General features: G+C 41.4%; 1 long non-coding RNA gene across 1 annotated transcript in view; it reads right to left on the bottom strand.

Moving 5' to 3' along the window:
* Positions 1-9171: 9171 nt before the first annotated feature.
* The window catches only part of LOC308609130, a 97544-nt gene continuing 86629 nt past the window's right edge, over positions 9172-20086 (bottom strand). Inside the window, exons 4-5 of the long non-coding RNA XR_014014271.1 lie at positions 11664-12296; positions 9172-9399 (exon numbers count right to left, since the gene is read on the bottom strand). This is a non-coding gene — a long non-coding RNA (uncharacterized lncRNA). The remainder of the gene's footprint in view (positions 9400-11663; positions 12297-20086) is intronic.

Genomic DNA, 20086 nt, shown 5'->3' with positions numbered 1-20086 from the left:
TTCATTCTCTCTTTATTGAGATATGTTCATATTGGATGGTCTGGCCAATAAATCAGGTATCACCAATGGAATTATTTTCAGTTAATTCAGTGATGGTTAAAATCAGAATATGCTTCATTGTAGTATTTTAAATTAGCTCAGAATATAACGTTAGGGCTGACACTCCTTAAGTGCTGTTGTTGTTAATTATGTATTTTTTTCTTGTGTTATAATTGCTGCATTCAAATCCCAGAATATTTTAGTTTGCTGTGATGTCCATTTTCCTGTTCACTTACCTCTAGGGATACTTTTTATTTACAGTACTGTGTTTAAAAATGACATTCACGGGCTTCCCTGGTGGCGCAGTGGTTGAGAGTCTGCCTGCCGATGCAGGGGACACGGGTTCGTGCCCCGGTCTGGGAAGATCCCACATGCCTCAGAGCGGCTGGGCCCGTGAGCCATGGCTGCTGAGCCTGCGCTCCTCCGGAGCCTGTGCTCCTCAACGGGAGAGGCCACAACAGTGAGAGGCCTGCGTACCGCAACAAAAAAAAAAAAAAAAAAAAAATGACATTCACTAAACACAAACCCCTAACTTTTTTTTTTTTTTTGATGTGGACCATTGTTTTTTAAAGTCTTTATTGAATTTGTTACAACATTGCTTCTGTTTTATGATTTGGTTTTTTGGCCGTGGGGCATGTGGGATCTAAGCTCCCCAACCAGGGATCGAACCCGCACACCCTGCATTGATAGACAAAGTCTTAACCACTGGACCACCAGGGAAGTCCCTAGACATTTTGAATCATATCTTTAAAGCATCAATCTGTGCGTTCTTTTTATTCTATCTCAGTGGAAAGCAGTGGCTCTTGAGTTGGTCTCTTCTTCCACGCAGAACTTTCTGGTACACAGCTTCATCTTCCTTTGCTTCATTAAGTCACGGGGTGCAGACTTGATTCAGTACATCCTTTGTTTAAATTCTTGGTATCTTTGTGGCTCTGTAGAGTTTACTTCAGAATCCATGGGCAACTTTGGGAGTGAATTAGGAGAAAGACAGGGGTTTTGGTTGTATCTTTACTTTCTTCATATGCATATTTTATATGTAAATTTCATTTAACATTGATCATTGCTTGGTTAGGCTGTGAATAAACTGTGCAGGAAACATGATGAACACTGAGTTTCAGTGTAACTCACATATCTTTCGGGAGGCAGTTGAATATAAATTCAAAGACTCACAGATTTCTGCCCATAAAGATAGATTGAAATATTTGAGGTTCATAACTTGCCTTCCTAAATTCATACAGAGAACTTTATAATTATATCTTGAAACATACACAATAGAAAAGGAGCATATTCTTCTCCTAGATCTATCTGGAAAGAAACCAAATTTATTCTAATCAAGTATGTCACTATCCATATAGCTAATAGGAAAGCCATCACTTCTCATCAGAGATATTAATCCACATTCAGATTACATTTTTAATAGGTGGAATCCACAGGGTTTTTGGTGATTGTTATTTGTATTGAGAGACTGCAATTTCTGACCTAAGACTACCGTTTTGGTGTTTTCAAGATGCACTAAAAAGGGTTCCCCTTGTGTGTGAAATACCAAAGAATGCCTTGAATCCACCAAACTCAGAATACCAGCTTTACTGCTGACAGTGAATATGCCAGAGATTCTACATAATCACTGCTTGAGAAATAAATGAATAAAGCTGAAAAAATTACTTTCAACAGTACAGAGACTGCTGGTATTTATCTACAGATCAAAGAAATAATGCACAGTTCTAGAGTAAGGAATCAGACCAGACAGTGGACACAAATACTTTGCTTTCCTCACACAGGAAATTCAGACTCTACATAGAGACATCTTCCTCTGAGAGGGTTGGCTGATGAAAAGTTTTTGTGTTTTTTCCAAAAAGGGCCAAATCACCTTGCAACGTTTAACGTGCCAGAGTCTTTGGCAATTTGATTTCCAAGACTATCATAATATTCAAATCTTCCAGCCTGAGTTTCTACAAAACATGTGAATATTTTTAATACACTCTTCAGTGTCTTTGATGGAAAAAGAGAAAATTCTCTATTTCTTTTGGAGAAACAACTGTGAAGACCATTTACAAAATATGAAAGGTACATTCTTTGGCAACTGCTGGGAAGAACACACCCAGCAATCTTCAGTGTGATCGTGAGGATGACAGTTAATATTGACAGAGTGTGAAATAGGAATGCATCATGGCTCCTCGTAGGTTTTTTTTTTGTTTTTTTTTTTTTGGCGGTACACGGGCCTCTCACTGTTGTGGCCTCTCCTGTTGCGGAGCACAAGCTCCGGATGCACAGGCTCAGCGGCCATGGCTCACGGGCCCAGCCGCTCCGTGGCACGTGGGATCTTCCGAGACCGGGGCACAAACCCGTGTCCCCTGCATCGGCAGGCGGACTCCCAACCACTGAGCCACCAGGGAAGCCCTCCTGGTAGGGTTTTTATCTGAAGAGAGGAATCCAAATGCCACAAAACAACGACAGCAGAAACAAGACATGAGTAGGTTGGAATTTGGAAAACTATTACATTTAGAATGGATAAACAACAAGGCCCTACTGTAGAGCACAGGGAACTATGTTCAATATTCTGTAATAAACCATATGGAAAAGAATTAGAGAAGAATGTATATGTGGGTATAACTGAGTCACTTTGCTGTACAGCAGAAATTAGCACAACACTGTAAATCAGCTGTACTTCAATTAAAAAATAAAGTTGTGGTATATCTGTATTACAATGGAATATCACTCAGCCATAAGAAAGAATGAAATCATGCCATTTGCAGCAACATGGATGGACCTAGAGATGATCATAGTAAGTGAAGTAAGCCAGGCAGAAAAAGACAGATATCATATGATATTGCATATTTGTGGAATCTAAAACAAAATGATACAAATGAACTTATTTAGAAAACAGAAAGAGACCCCCAGAAAACAAACTTATGGTTACCAAAGGTGAGGGATAAATTAGGAGTTTGGGATTAATGGCTACGAACTAATATATATATAAAATAGATAAACAACAAGGACCTCTATTGTATAGCACAGGGAACTCTACTCAATATTTTGTAATAACCTATAAAGGAAGAGAATCTGAATATATATATATATATATATATATATATATATATATATAGGGGTGGCCAAAAAGTTCATTCGAGGTTTTCCATAAGATGCTATGGAAAAACCTGAATGAACTATTTGGCCAACCCAATTTTTTAATATATACACATAAATATTGAATCACTGAATCACTCTGCTGTACACCTGAAACTAACAACATTGTAAATCAACTATACTCTAATTTTTAAAAAGTGGGACAATAAAATCTGTACATAATGTTCTCTAATAATAGGGAATTATTTTAATGAAGAATGAATTATCTCAGTCACTAGTAATCTAAAAGCACAAATTAATATCTGTTAATAGCCAACTTAATATCAAATGATTGCTCTTTACTAGAACAATGCAACTATTTTAACTGCCCTATAAGCCACTCAGTTCTTCGAGGTTTTCTCTAATAGACGGAGCTAGGCTATTCATAAAGAAAGCGATTTCATTGAACACTTTATTCTCTGATGTTCTAACTATTGCTTTGGCAATCTTCATAAACTATAATAGGGTAGTGTAACTGCCTTAAAAGTGCCTCAGTATCATGTTTCATAGGAATGCCCTTCAAAATGATCCCATTATGATGGTCTGTATCCTTTGTATTTTATGTGTGTGATGGTTAAACCCCTGTGATTTTAAGACCTCTGCATCCAGCAGGAATGCAAATAGGGAGCACACTCTATTTCCAAAGTTTTCTTTATAATTTTTTCCTAAAGCTTAATTTCTTTTTTTATTATTTACCATCCTAGCCATTTTTTAGTGTACAGTTCATTGTGTTTAGTCATATTGTTGTTCAGCAGATCTCTGGAACTTTCTCATCTTGCAACACTGAACCTCTTTAGCCATTCAATACCAACTTCCCGTGCTCCATCCTCCCAGACCTTGGTGTACACTTTTCTATTTTCTGTGTCTATGATTTTAACTATTTAGATACTTCATACAAGTGGAGTCCTACAGTGTGTGTCCTTTTGTGCCTGGCTTATTTTGTTTAGCATGATGTCCTTGAAGTTCATGTTTTAGCAGGTGACAGGGTTTCCTTCCTTTTTAAGGCTGCATAATTTCTTGGATAGGACACCAAAACCAAAGGCAACAAAAGGAAAAAATAGACAGGTGGGACTACAACAAAACATTAGCACATCACAAGAAGCAATCAAGAATGAAAAGGTCACCTGTGGGGCTTCCCTGGTGGCGCAGTGGTTGAGACTCTGCCTGCTAATGCAGGGCACACGAGTTCGAGCCCTGGTCTGGGAAGATCCCACATGCCACGGAGCAACTAGGCCCGTGAGCCACAACTACTGAGCCTGCGCGTCTGGAGCCTGTGCTCCGCAACAAGAGAGGCCGCGATAGTGAGAGGCCCGCGCACCGCGATGAAGAGTGGCCCCCGCTTGCCACAACTAGAGAAAGCCCTCGTGCAAAAACAAAGACCCAACACAGCCAAAAATAAATAAATAAATAAGCCAAGCATGTGAAGCCCTTAAAAAATAATAAATAAAAATAAAAATAAAAAAAAAAAAAAAAAAAAAAGTCACCTGTGAAATGGGAGAATCATTGCAAATCGTATATCTGATAAGGGGTTATTATCAGGAATATATAAGGAACTTCTACAGCTCAACAACAATAAAACAAATAGCTCAATTAAAAGATGGGCCAAAGGGCTTGAATAGACATTTCACCCAAAGAGACATACAATGGCCAATAAGCATGAGAAAAGATACTTCCTGGCACTGATCATGAGAGAAATGTAAATCAAAACCACAATGAGATATCACCTGATAGTACTCAGGATGACTGCTCTAAACAAAACAAAAACAAAAACAACTGGGCCTCCCTGGTGGCGCAGTGGTTGAGAGTCCGCCTGCCGATGCAGGGGATACGGGTTCGTGCCCCGGTCTGGGAGGATCCCATATGCCGCGGAGCGGCTGGGCCCGTGAGCCATGGCCGCTGAGCCTGCGCGTCCGGAGCCTGTGCTCCGCAACGGGAGAGGCCACAACAGTGAGAGGCCCGCATACCGCAAAAAGAAAAAAAAAAACAAAAAACAAAAACAAAAACAACACCAAAAACATACAGAAAAGAGCAAGTATTGGCGAGGATGCAAATTTGGAATACTTGTGCACTGTTGGTGGGAATGTAAAATGGTGCAGTTGCTATGGAAAACAGTATGGAATTTCCTCAAAAAATTAAAAACTGAATTACCGTATGACCCAGCAATCCCACTTATGAGTATATATGCAAAAGAATTCAAGCAAGATCTTGAAGGATGTATTTGCACACCTGTGTTCCCTGCACCATTATTTATAATATCCAAGAGCTGGAAGCAACCCCAAAGGTCCATTGAGAGGTGAATGGATAAAGAAAAGGTGTTATATCAAAGCTTAATTTCTTCATAGGTTTCTTTTCAAGGTTTAGGCCCAGCTGTTTAAGTGAATATCTTAAAAGCTGGGTGCAAAGTTTTGAACAATGACCTGAGGCTCGACACAATTTTTGTAGTGTAAAAGGCAGGAACAAAAAACTGGTTCAGGCAGTGCAGAGAAAATTCAAGTGAAACCTCCAGTCTAAACGTAAGTTAAAGAAATTAGCAAGGTAAAAAGAAAATTTATCATATAGAACAAGAGTTTGATAGCGACTTTCCTCTTAACTTCCTGTGTACACAGACTAATTCATTCAGAGAAAACTTTGTCATAGACTTTTTTTATTGAAGTAGAGTTGATTTATAATGTCAATTTCTGCTGTACATAAAGTGATTCCGTTTTATTTATATATATAGACACACATTCTTTTTTACTGTTCTTTTCCATTATGTTTTATCATAGGATATTGAATATAGTTCTCTGTGCTATACAGTAGGATCTTGTTGTTTATGCATCCTATATGTAAAAGCAAAAGTTTTACTTGAGAGATACTGGTGATTATCTACCTATATAATATTTATACCTATATCTTTTATATTAATCATCACATCTACATCTATCTATATATTTTCTAAAGTGAAAATGAAATATTCCTTGTGAAAACAGGTTATCTCAATTTAAGTTATGTATGCATATTTATATTTTCAATGAGTTAGTCTTTTTGTTTTTCAAAATAGGTTACATTGCTAATCTGTAGTGTGTGCATGTGTGTGCGAGGGAATGAAATGACATGGTCTATATGAAAATATTTTGAAACCTGTAAATCCATAAAGCGCCCTGAATCCTCTTAGATGAAGAATGTGAGGCTCACATATGTCTGGTAAGTGTCTCGTGGTGAATAAGACCCAGGTCGTCTTTCAACGTGTAATTTCATTCCGTTTCTAAGTAATCATGAGAAAGTTCTCAGCACGTCCTTTTGGTGTTGTATTTGTATCCTGCTAGTGTACCCGGCAGGTACAACATACAGTACTTCATTTCATAACAGTGGTTAATGATGCAATAATCACCATGGACCATGATGTCCAGATATAGATAATAAACACGTGCATTTCAGTGTATGAATGGAAGCAGTTCACCAGGTGTCCAACTGTGTGTGTTCCTCTTGGGAATACAACCCCCCCCCATTTTAACAACTTTCATAAATTCTTACCATCACTTCATAACCATCATTACAATGGTCATGGGTACTGAATTTAATAACAATTTGATACGGTAAAATATTAGCCTAGAAGAAGCATTTGCTTTCCATAATGCAAATAAGCTCTATAATGCTCTGAATATCCACTGTTAATTATTTTAAGTCATCTAATCAATATGAAACTTTGAACTGCTTATTTTCAATTAGAAGTAACACAAATTTACCACAATAACAGAACTAATTTCAAAACATAGCATCTAATCCCATAATGGTTACATGCACTATCAAATTTAATATAAGTTGACAGAGAAAAGGGTTAAGATACCATTTTCTTAGTGTTGCACTGTGTACATCTAATGTCCCCCAATTCTGGAGGACTACCTAATTTATAGTTAATCCTATTTAACATATTCCACTGAGTAAATTAGGCTCTAAGGGAGCTGTGTACATTAGGTTTTAAAGGGTAAACAGGATGGGACGATTCCGGCAGAGAACAGCTGTACTGCGTCTGTCCACATGTCATAACTGTACTCACGTATGCAATCAGTATGGACTCAATTCCTAGAAATAATGGAAATCGTAATACTTCACTCCAGCAGCTTAATATGCTTGTATGATTTATTATGCTTTATTAACCAAAAGGAGATTATACTGTTGTAGGCAAAGGTGTTATTATTTTAGAATTGAGGAAACTCAGGTCTCCATGCATGAGAAGCATATTTATGGATGGAGGAAAAAGTGCTTGTTCTGAGAAGAAACAGAAAGGAGTAATTTGGGGGACGCAGCATCATTTGCTCACTAACAAGTTTATCCCGTGGTAGGTAAAGGACGGGAACAGTGTAGTACAGGAAAAGCAAAGAGCCCGAGACATTCGTCCTTGATCTCGTGCTGCCCCTGTGACCACGAGCAGGCAGTTCACATCTTCAGTCTTTAGTCGGCTTGGCTCTTGTTGAGGTTGGGATGTGTTCCAACAATCCCCTTTTGGCTCTAAAATCGTACACTGCTCTGATCACTTCCAAGTAAAGTTATACATGGACATAAACCCTGTTATATAGGTAGAATATCCCAGCATTAATGGAAATGCTGACTATTCTAGGGCATCCATGACAAAAATTCCTATCCTGCTTATGTTCTAATTTTACCTGTGTCTACCTTTTCATTTTTGGTGTATTCATTGGCTAGAGACAAACCATGACATAATTCTGTTTTTCAATAGCTCATGACAGATCAAACAAGGTCCAAAGGACTGTACAATAATTAGGGCATAACAACAACTTTAACTACTTCCTAAATTCTGAACACATAGATTATTTCGTCAAACAATAGCCCTGAATCTCAAATAGAAGAACATTGGGGTGCCAGTGTTACTGAACCATACTTGGGTCCACTTGGGTCCAGAGGTGCAGTAAAGCCAATCTACTGACCCCAGGTGAAAAGAAAGTACAGCGTTTACTGCAGGTGCCAAGCAAGGAGAACAGGCAGCTCATGCTCAAAGGACCTGAGCTCCCCGATGGCTTTCAGGGAAGGGTTTTTAAAGACAGTGTTGGGGAGAGGGTCCTAGGATGCCTGATCAGCTCCTGGACCTTCTGATTGGTTGGTGCTGAGGTACAGGGTGATGTTTCGGGGAATCTCAATCATCAGCCTTCTGGTTCCAACCAGCCTGGGGTCTAGTGCTTGTGGTCGGCATGTGGTCACCATTCTTCACCCGGGCGGGGGTCTTGGTTTCTGCACAACAACTCAAGAGAATATGGGTCAGATTGTATCTCTGTCCTTTCAGGAGGAACTATGAGAGCTGTGACTCTATAATTCTAAGCCTTAACTGCTTGAGTCTGCTCTCTGGAATGTGGGGAAGGCCTAAGACACGAAAGCCTTTTTCTACAAACAAGAAACTGGGGACACAGAGGAGATACTGTACCCGGGAGATTCCCCAAAGAGTCCTGCTCATTTTCAGTGCCCCCTTTTGTTTGATATTCCTCACACCTTAGGGGAAACGGACGGGACAAGAAAGGCAATAAAGTTTTGGATGAAGAGGTTAATCTTAAACTCGGCTGGGGAACTCAGTACTGGGAGACTTGGTTTCACCAGGAGTCATAACCTCATTGTTCCTGGTTGACATTAGCAAGGGGAAATAGAAAGATTAAGAATGGGAATTTTAGGACAGGAATGGAAGAAACGTGAGCAGAAAGAGCTTACGTAAAACCAGTAATGATGCCAAAAACTGAGCGTCTGTGCACCAGTGCTGAATCAAATCTCGGAGACAGTTGTGGGTGAAGTAGAAAAGAATAGCTTTATTGCTTTGCCAGGCAAAGGGGGAACATAGTGGATATGCCCTCAAAACTGTGTCCCAACCTGGAGCGGGGGTGTAGTGAGGAGTTTTGTAGCAATGGTTCAAGGGTGGGGTTGCTGATAAGGATCAGGGTGTACGCAGGGCCTGCACTCCTTTAATCTGGTCTCAGGTAATCTCTCTCTCTCTCACTTTTTTCAAACATTTATTTATTTGGCTGCACCAGCACTTAGTTTCGGGAACGGGATCTTTGTTGCAGCACGGAGGATCTTCAGTTGCAGCCTACGGAATTTTTAGTAACAGCATGTGAGATCTAGTTCCCTGACCAGGGGTCGACCCTGGGCCCCCTGCATTGGAAGCATGGAGTCTTAGCCACTGGACCACCAGGAAAGACGCTCAGGTAATCTCTTGAACTTCTCTGGTCCCTTTAATCTGGCCTCAGGGGGTCTTCTCTGGAATAAAAAATGACAGCTTCCATCTGTTGGGGGGTTTCAGTGCTGTAAAGAGCTCAAACATATTGTCATGTGTATCTCTCGAGGGGAAACGAGGACCCTGCCCCAGGGCTGCACTGTTGTGTCTTGACTCCTCCTCCCTGGTCTCTGCATCCCCTCCTCCCCTGATTGGCAACTGTTTGCATCTGCCCTTTGGGAGTCAAGGAAGGTCCAGGAGGCTGGAGTCTGTTCCCTACAAACAAGAAATGGGGGACAGAAAGGCTTCCATGCCCAGGAACCCCACAGGGTCCTGCTCAGTTTCAGTAACCCAGAGCAGTGGTGACCAGAGATAACAGACATTCTGTTATCGAGTCTGTTGCCCTGAGATCAGGAAGCCGTCACTCTAAATCAGTGGAATCTCTCCTTGCAGGAAGCATACACGTTTAATGCTTACTTTCTATAAACTGAGCACCTACCTCATGGAGTCCTCATCTTTATTTCTCTTGCCCTTCACTTTTGATCTACCAGCAAATCCTGTTGGTTCTGTGGTTATCCCATGTCTCAAGTCTGACTCTCACTGTCTCCATTTCAACCACGCTCTCTCAGTGATGCCCCTAGATGGGTCTCCCTGTTTCCACTTGTGTGTTACAGACTCCCCTGTGCCCCCTTCAAGTGCATACGTTGAAGCCCTAACCCCCAATGAGACTGTATTTGGAGATGGGGCTTTTAGGGAAGTAAGGATGGTGAAATGAGGGCAGAGCCTTGATCCCATAGAACTCCTGTCCTTATAAGAGGAGGGGGGCACACCAGAGTGCTCCCTCTCTCCCCCCTCTCTTTCTCTCCATCCCCCTCTCTCCATCTCTTTGTCTTTCTCCCTCTCTCCCTCTCTCTCGTGCTCCCTCTCTGTCTCTCCCTTTCCCTCTCTGTATTTATCCCTATCTTTCTCCCCCTCTCCATCTCCCTGTCTCTCTCCCTCTGTCTCTCCTTCTCCATCTCTCTCTCCCTCCCTCGCTCTCACTCTCCTTCTCTCAATCCCTTTCTCTCTCTGGGTCCTTCTCCCTCTCACTCTCCCTCTCCCTCTCCCTCTCTGCCCCTCTGTCTCCCCCACTCTGTCTCTTTCCCTGTCACCCTCTCTGTCTCTCTCTCTCCCCCTCTCTGTGTGTCTCTCTCCTGCTCTTTGGGTCCCTCTGTCTTTCTCTCCCCCTCTCTGTGTCTCCATCCGTGTCACCATCTCTCCCTCTCTCAATCCCTCCCTCTCTGTCTCCCTTTCTCTCCCTCTCTTTCCCTCTCCATGTCTCCCTGTCTCTGTGTCACCCTCTCCGTCTCTCTCTCTCCCCCCTCCCTCTCTCTCTGTGTGTCTCTCTCCCGCTCTTTGGGTCCCTCTCTCTGTCACCCTCTGCGTCCCTCTCTCCCTCCATCTCTGCGTGTCTCTCTCCTACTCTTTGGGTCCCTCTCACTCCCTCTGTCTTTCTATCTGTCACCATCTCCCTCTCTCCTTCTCCCTCTCCCTCTGTGTTTCTCTCCCTCTCTCCATCTCTCTTCTCTCCCTATGTCTCCCTGTCTCTCTCACTCTGTCCCTCTCTCCCTTTCCATCTATCTCCCTCTCTCAATCCCTCTCCCTTTCCGTCTCCCCCTCTCACTCCCTCTCTGTCTCTCTGCCTCCCTCTCTCTCCAGCTCTGGCTGTCTCTCTCTCTCCTCCTCTCTCAATCCCTCTCTGTCTCTCCCGCTTTCTCTCTCTCCGCCTCCCTGTCTCTCTCTCTCACTCCCTCTCCTGCTGTCTCCCCCTCTCCATCTCTCTGCGTCCCTCTCTCTCCCTCTCAATCTTTCTCTCTCTGTCCCTCTCACTCTCCTCCTCTCTCAATCCCTCTGTCTCTCTCCCTTTCCATCTCTCTCTGTCTCTTTCACTCTCCGGGTCCCTCTCTCTCCTGCTCTCTGGGTCCCTCTCACTCGCTGCATCCCTCTCTGACACTCTCTTCCTCTAAGTCTCTCTCACTCCTGCTCTCTGCCTCTCCCTCTAAATCTCTCCTGCTCTCCATCTCCCTGTCTCCCTGTCTCTCTCGCTCTCTGCCTCTCTATCTACCTCTCCATCTCTCTGACTCCCTCTCTGGGTCTCTCTCCCTGTTTCCATCTCCCTCTCTCTGGCTCCCTCTCTGTCCATCCATCTCTGTCTTTCTCCCTCTCTCTGTGTCTCTCTCTCTCCCTCCGTCTTTATCTCTCTCTGTGAAAGTAGAGGGTAGTGCCTTGCATAAGGGTGCCCGGGGGGGTGGTGGAGCCTGGCGCTTACCAGCCACGAAGTGGATAGCATCTTTCTCTTGGGCTGGAAAGGCTTGAGGGTGGGTTGCCTCTTCTGCGACCCAAGATCTGAAGGTTGGATGTGGTGATTACATTCCTATTGCAGGAACAGGCGTTATTCATAGAGAACCTGGCTGAGTGGCTGAAGAAGACCCAGAAGCACTGAAAAGAGGCCGTTCAGGAGCCCACACGGAGGACAAGGAGAGAAAAGGAGCTGCTACTGAGATGAAGTAAAACCACGTTGTCTATGTAGGTACACAAACCATTTCAGCATCTGCTTCGGAGGGAAGGGGTTCAGCTCTGGATCCATCAGAATTAGACAGTAACTGATGCACAAGCTCCTTACCGTGTCCCTACCAAGGACTTGGTAGCTTAAAAGAACAAAAATGTGCTGTCTTACCGTTTTAAAGCCTAAAGCTCTAAAATCAAGGGATCCGCAGGCTGGTTTCTTCTGGAGGCTCCAGGGGGAGAATCTGTTTCCTGCCTTTTCCAGCTTCTGGAGGCATCTGCCATCCTGAGCTTGCGGCCCCTTCCTTGATCATCAAAACGAGCAGCTCAGCATCTTGTAATCAAATGCTCCTCTGACGTCCTCTTTACAGGGACCCATGTGATGACACTGGACCACCTGTAAAATCCAGGTTACCTGTGCATCTCAAATTCCTTAACGGGACCACATCTGCCAACTCCCTTTTGCTATGTAAGTTCACATATTCACAATGTTCGTGGATTAGAACATGGACATCTTTGGGGACATTATTCAGCTGACCACAGTGGGTGTCTCAACACTGATGCTACTTAGGCTATTCTGTGCTCTCCCTCAGCTCTGGACTCGCTGGTGGATTCCCCCAATCTTCCTCAGTTCTTATACTGTTTTACTGTATCCTTAAATAACAGAGGCCAGAAATAAACCTGCACACCTATGGTCAATTAATATTTGACAAAGGACATAAGAATACGCAATGGGAAAAAGTCTCTTCAGCAAGTGATGCTGGGAAAGTTGGAGACATGCATGTAAATCAATGAAGTTAGAACACACACCATACACAAAAATAAACTCAAAATGGATTAAAGACTTAAACATAAGACATGGCACCATAAAACTCCCAGAAGAGAACATAGGCAAAACATTCTCTGTCACAAATCATACCAATGTTTCCTTAGGTCAGTCTCCCAAGGCAATAGAAATAAAAGCAAAAATAAACAAATGGGACCTAATCAAACTTACAAGCTTTTGCACAGCAAAGGAAACCATGAACAATCTACAAAATGGGAGAAAATATTTGCAAGCAATGCAATCGATGAAGGCTTAATTTCCAAAATCTACAAACAGCTCATACAACTCGACAACAAAAAACAAACAACCCAATCAAAAATGGGCAGAAGACCTAAATAGACATTTCTTCAAAGAAGACATACAGATGGCAAACAAGCACATGAAAAGATGCTCAGCATCTCTAATTATTAGAGAAATGCACATCAAAAGTATAGTGAGGTATCACACAGGTCAGAATGGTCATCATCAAAAAGTCTACAAATAATACATGCTCGGGGGGAGGCTGTGAAGGAAAGGGAACCCTCCTGCACTGTTGGTGGGAATGTAAGTTGGTGCAGCCACTATGGAGAACAGCCTGGAGATTCCTCAAAAAAACTAAAAATAGAGTTACCATATGATCTAGCAATCCCATTACTGGGCATATACCCTGAGAAAACCATAATTCAAAAAGATACAGGCACCACAATGTTTATAGCAGCAGTATTTACAGTAGCCAGGTCAGGGTAGCAACCTAACTGTCCATCAGCAGATGAATGGATAAAGAAGATGTGGTACATATACACAATGGGATATCACTCAGCCATAAAAAGCATGAAATAATGCCATTGGCAGCATGCCATTGGCAGCAACATGGATGGACCTAGAGATGATCATATTAAAGTAAGTCAAAGACAAATACCACCTGATCTCACTTATATGTGGAACCTGAAAAATAATACACCTAAACTTACTTATGAAGCAGAAACAGACACTCAGACATAGAAAACAAATGCATGGTTACCAAAGGGGAAATGTGGGGGAAGGGTGAGTTTGGGATGAACATACACACACTACTATATATAAAATAGAGGAAAATGAGGACCTACTGTGTAGCACAGAGAACTCTACTCAATATTTTGTAAGAACCTAAATGGGAAAAGAATATGTACAGGGATAACTGAATCACTATGCTGTATACCTGAAACTAACAACACTAAATGAACTATACTCCAATAAAAAATAAAATATGTACCAAAAGCTGAGTGGATTGCAGAGTAACTTACATCAGCAGATTCTCATTTCTCTGATCAGGGAAGCAAGAGATGATCCATTAAATGGGCGAGTACAGGGGGAGAGTATGGTGGGTGTTCTGATCGCCTGCACTCCATCCCTGTCCACCTCTGCTCCTTGCCCCACAGAGCTCACCGTGGGTCCGCCTGTTGGATGTGGGTAGAGATGCCCAGCAGGAAGGGAGAGAGATGTGAGGGGCACGGAGGTGAGGGCTGTCCACCCTCGGCCCCGTCTCGCAGGTCAGCTGAGACCCTCCACCAAAAACCACTGCTCCCAGGGGACTTCCCTGCTGGTCCATTGGTTAAGACTTCACCTTTCAGCGCAGGGGTGTGTGGGTTTGAGACCTGGTCAGGAAGCTGAGATGCCACATGCCTCATAGCCAAAAAACCAAAACATAAATAGTTAATCAAGTCCAGGAAGCACAGAGATTCCCATTAAGGATAAATCCAAGGAGAAACACACCAAGACACATATTAATCAAACTATCAAAAATTAAATAGAAAAAATATTTAAAGCAGCAAGGGAAAAACAAATAACATACAAGAGAATACCTATAAGCTTAACAGCTGATTTCTCAGCAGAAACTCTACAAACCAGAAGGGAGTGGCATGATATATTTAAAGTGATGAAAAGGAAGAAACTACAACCAGGATTACTCTACTCAGCAAGGCCCTCATTCAGATTTGATGGAGAAATTAAAAGCTTTACAGACAAGCAAAAGCTAAGAGAATTCAGCACCACCAAACCAGCTCTTCAATAAATACTAAAGGAACTTCTCTAAGTGGGAAACACAAGAGAAGAAAAGGACCTACAAAAACAAACCCATAACAATTAAGAAAATGGTAATAGGAACATACATATTGATAATTACCTTAAACATCACTGGATTAAATGCTCCAACCAAAAGACACAGGCTCACTGAATGGATACAAAACCAAGACCCATATATATATGCTGTCTACAAGAGACCCACTTCAGACCTAGGGACACATACAGACTGAAAGTGAGGGGATGGAAAAAGATATTCCATGTAAATGAAAATCAAAAGAAAGCTGGAGTAGCAATACTCATATCAGATAAAATAGACTTTAAAATAAAGAATGTTACAAGAGACAAGGAAGGACACTACATAATGATCAAGGGATCAATCCAAGAAGAAGATAACAACAATTATAAATATATATGCACCCAACATACGAGCACTTCAATACATAAGGCAACTGCGAACGGCTATAAAAGAGGAAATTGACAGTAACACAATAACACTGGGGGATTTTAACACCTCACTTACACCAATGGACAGATCATCCAAACAAAATTAATAAGGAAACACAAGCTTTAAATGACACAATAGACCAGATAGATCTAATTGATATGTATAGAACATTCCACCCGAAGGTGGCAGAATATACTTTCTTCTCAAGTGCATATGGAACATTCTCCAGGATAGATCAAACCCTGGGTCACAAATCAAGCCTCAGAAAATTTAAGAACATTAAAATCATATCAAACATCTTTTCTGACCATAACACTATGAGACTGGAAATCAATTACAGGAAAAAAAAACTGTAAAAACCACAAATACGTGGAGGCTACACAGTGCACTACTAAATAACCAAAAGATCACTGAAGAAATAAAAGAAGAAATTAAAAAATACACAGAAACAAATGACAATGAAAACACGATGATCCAGAACCTATGGGATGCAGAAAAAGCATTTCTAAGAGGGAAGTTTAGTGCAATACAATCCTACGTCAAGAAACAAGAAAAATCTCAAACAATCTAACCTTACACCTAAAGGAACTAGAGAAAGAAGAACAAACAAAACCCAAAGTTAGTAGAAGGAAAGAAATCATAAAGATCAGAGCAGAAATAAATGAAATAGAAACAAAGAAAACAATAGCAAAGATCAATAAAACTAAAAGCTGGTTCTTTGAGAAGATAAACAAAATTGATAAACCATTAGCCAGACTCATCAAGAAAAAGAGGGAGAGGACTCAAATCAATAAAATTAAAAATCAAAACGGAGAAGTAACAACAGACTCTGCAGAAATACAAAGCATCCTGAGAGTACTACAAGTAACTCTGTGCTAATAAAATGGACAACCTGGAAGAAATGGACAAATTCTTAGAAAGGGATAACCTTCCTAGACTGGACCAGGAAGAAATAGAAAATATGAACAGACCAATCACAAGTAATGAAATTGAAACTGTGATGAAAAATGTTCCAACAAACAAAAGTCTGGGACCAGATGGCTTCACAGGCGAATTCTATCAAACATTTAGAGAAGAGCTAACACCCATTCTTCTCAAGCTCTTCCAAAGAACTGCAGAGAAAGGAACACTCCCAAAATCATTCTATGAGGCCACCATCACCCTGACACCAAAACCAGACAAATATACTACAAAAAAAGAAAATTACAGACCAATATAACTGATGGATATAGATGAAAAAATCCTCAACAAAATACTAGCAAGCAGAATCCAAAAACACACTAAAAGGATCATGCACCATGATCACAGTGGGATTTATCCCAGGAGTGCAAATATTCTTCATTATACATAAATCTATCAGTGTGATACACCATATTAACAAACTGAAGGACAAAAACCATATGATCATCTCAATAGATGCAGAAAAAACTTTTGACAAAATTCAACACCCATTTATGATAAAAAGTCTCCAGAAAGTGGGCACAGAGGGAACCTACCTCAACATAGTAAAGGCCATATATGACAAACCCACAGCAAACATCATTCTCAATGGAGAAAAACTGAAAGCATTTCCTCTAAGATCAGGAACAAGACAAGGATGTCCACTCTCATCACTATTATTCAACATAGTTTTGGAAGTCCTAGCCACGGCAATCAGAGAAGAAAAAGAAATAAAAGGAATACAAATTGGAAAAGAAGAAGTAAAACTGTCACTGTTTGCAGATGACATGATACTATACATAGAGAATCCTAAAGATGCCACCAAAAAACTACAAGAGGTAATCAATTAATTTGGTAAAGTTTCAGGATACAAAATTAATGCGCAGAAATCTCTTGCATTCCTATACGCTAATGAAGAAAAATCTGAGAGAGAAATTAAGGAAACACTCCCATTTACCATTGCAACAGTAAGAATAAAATACCTAGGAATAAACCTACCTAGGGAGACAAAAGACCTGTATGCAGAAAACTCTAAGACACTGATGAAAGAAATTAATGATACAAACAGATGGAGATATACGCTATGTTCTTGGATTGGAAGAATCAACACTGTGAAACTGACTATACTACCCAAAGCAATCTACAGATTCAATGCAATCCCTATCAAATTACCAATGGCATTTTTTACAGAACTAGAAACAAAATCTTAAAATTTGTATGGAGACACAAAAGACCCCAAATAGCCAAAGCAGCCTTGAGGGAAAAAAACAGAGCTAGAGGAATCAGGCTCCCTGACTTCAGACAATACTACAAAGTTACAGTAATAAAAACAACATGATACTGGCAGAAAAACAACTATAGATCAATGGAACAGGATAGAAAGCCCAGAGATAAACCCATGCACCTATAGTCAACTAATCTATGACAAAGGAGGAAAGGATATACAATGGAGAAAAGACAGCCTTTCGCAGTAAGTGGTGCTGGGAAAACTGGACAGCTACATGTAAAAAAATGAAATTAGAACACTCCCTAACACCATACACAAAAATAAACTCAGAATGGATTAGAGACCTAAATGTAAGACCAGACAGTACAAAACGCTTAGAGGAAAACAGGAAAAACACTCTTTGACATAAATCACAGCAAGATCTTTTTTGACCCACGTCCTAGACTAATGGAAATAAAACCAAAAATAAACAAATGGGACCTAATGAAACTTAAAAGCTTTTGCAAAGCAAAGGAAACTACAACCCTCAGAATGGGAGAAAATATTTGCAAATGAATCAACAGACAAAGGATTAATCTCCAAAATATATAAACAGCTCATGCAGCTCAGTATTAAAAAAAAAAAAAAAAAAACCCTGATCAAAAAATGGGCAGAAGACCTAAATAGACATTTCTCCAAAGAAGACATACAGATGGCCAAGAAGAACATGAAAAGCTGCTCAACATCACTAATTATTAGAGAAATGCACATCAAAAGTACAGTGAGGTATCACCTCACACCAGTTAGAATGGGCATAATCAGAAAATCTACAAACAACAAATGCTGGAGTGGGTGTGGAGAAAAGGGAACCCTTTTGCACTGTTCGTGGGAATGAAAATTGATACAGCCACTGTGGAGAACAGTATGGAGGCTCCTTAAAAAACTAAAAGTAGAACTACCATAGGACCCAGCAATCCCAGTACTGGGCATATACCCTGAGAAAACCATAATTCAAAAAGAGTCATGTACCACAGTGTTCACTGCAGCTCTATTTACAATAGCCAGGACATGGAAGCAACCTAAGTGTCCATTGACAGATGAATGGATAAAGAAGATGTGGCACACATATACAATGGAATATTACTCAGCCATAAAAAGGAACGAAATTGAGTTATTTCTAGTGAGGTGGATGGACCTAGAGACTGTCACACAGAGTGAAGTAAGTCAGAAAGAGAAAAACAAACACCATATGCTAACACATATATATGGAAACAAAAAAAAAAAACAAAGGGTCATGAAGAACCTAGGGGCAAGACGGGAATAAAGACACAGACCTACTAGAGAATGGACTTGAGGACACGGGGAGGGGGAAGGGTAAGCTGGGACAAAGAGAGAGAGTGGCATGGCCATATGTACACTACCAAACGTAAAATAGATAGCTAGTGGGAAGCAACCACATAGCAAAGGGAGATCAGCTGGGTGCTTTGTGACCACCTAGAGGGGTGAGATAGGGAGGATGGGAGGGAGGGAGATGCAAGAGGGAAGAGATATGGGGATATATGTATATGTATAACTGATTCACTTTGTTATACAAACTAACACACCATTGTAAAGCAATTATACTCCAATAAAGATGTTAAAAAAAACAAACCTAAAAATAGAATTACCATATGACCCAGCAATCCCACTCCTGGGCATATACCCAGAGAAAACCATAATTCAAAGAGACACATGCACCCCAGTGTTCATTGCAGCACTATTTACAATAGCCAGGTCATGGAAACACCCTAAATGCCCATCGACAGATGAATGGATAAAGAAGATGTGGTACATATATACAGTGGAATATTACCCATAAAAAGGAACAAAATTGGGTCATTTGTAGAGACATGGATGGATCTAGAGACTGTCATACAGAATGAAGTAAGTCAGAGAAGAATAAATATCGTATATTAATGCGTATATGTGGAACCTAGAAAAATGGTACAGATGAACTGGTTTGCAGGGCAGAAATAGGCACAGATGTAGAGAACAAACGTATGGACATCAAGGGGGGAAAGCGGGGGTGGATGGTGGTGGTGGGATGAATTGGGAGATTGGGATTGACATATACACTAATATGTATAAAATAGGTAACTAATAAGAACCTGCTGTATAAAAAAATAGAATTCAAAAATTCAAAAAAAAATAAAGCTGACTTTTCTCATAGGTGTTGAATGGATGTAGTTTGATGTACCGAAGGTGTTTGCTTTTTTATTTCTCCTCTTGGGTAACTATCCAGGGTGGGTTTTATTTTTCCAGGAGCTCTGCTGATTGTCTTGGCTGGGGTTCCCCAGCATGCAGAGTCTGAGATGCAGATTTGGGAATATGTGGGGTGAGGGAAAGGGATGGGGGACCAGGGTTGTGAACCAGGCCAGGTAGCACTGTGGGGCGTTTGGACTTAATTGCTCTGGAAACCCCGGTGCCCTGTACAGCCCCTGTGAGCGAGCTGCCCAAGGTGGCTGGGGGATTTCTACTCCACCTCCCCTCGGGGGCTGGTGGCTGTGGATTCCCTGCACTGAACTGATTCTAGGGCGGCCAGTGGCCTTCTGGGAGCAGAGGGAGGCTCAGTCACTGAATCCTGGATCTGGCAGCTGGGATGTGGGCAGGGATGCTGAGTGGCAGGGCTTAGGGGCACAACAGGGGCACCCTGACCTCACGGAAATGAAGGGCTCTACAAACGTGGGGAGC

The sequence above is a fragment of the Mesoplodon bidens genome (genome assembly GCF_964165515.1).
Source record: "Mesoplodon bidens genome assembly, chromosome: X".
NCBI lineage: Eukaryota > Metazoa > Chordata > Mammalia > Artiodactyla > Ziphiidae > Mesoplodon > Mesoplodon bidens.
Note: the sequence above shows the minus strand (reverse complement) of the source record. Positions and strands in the feature narration are given on the sequence as shown.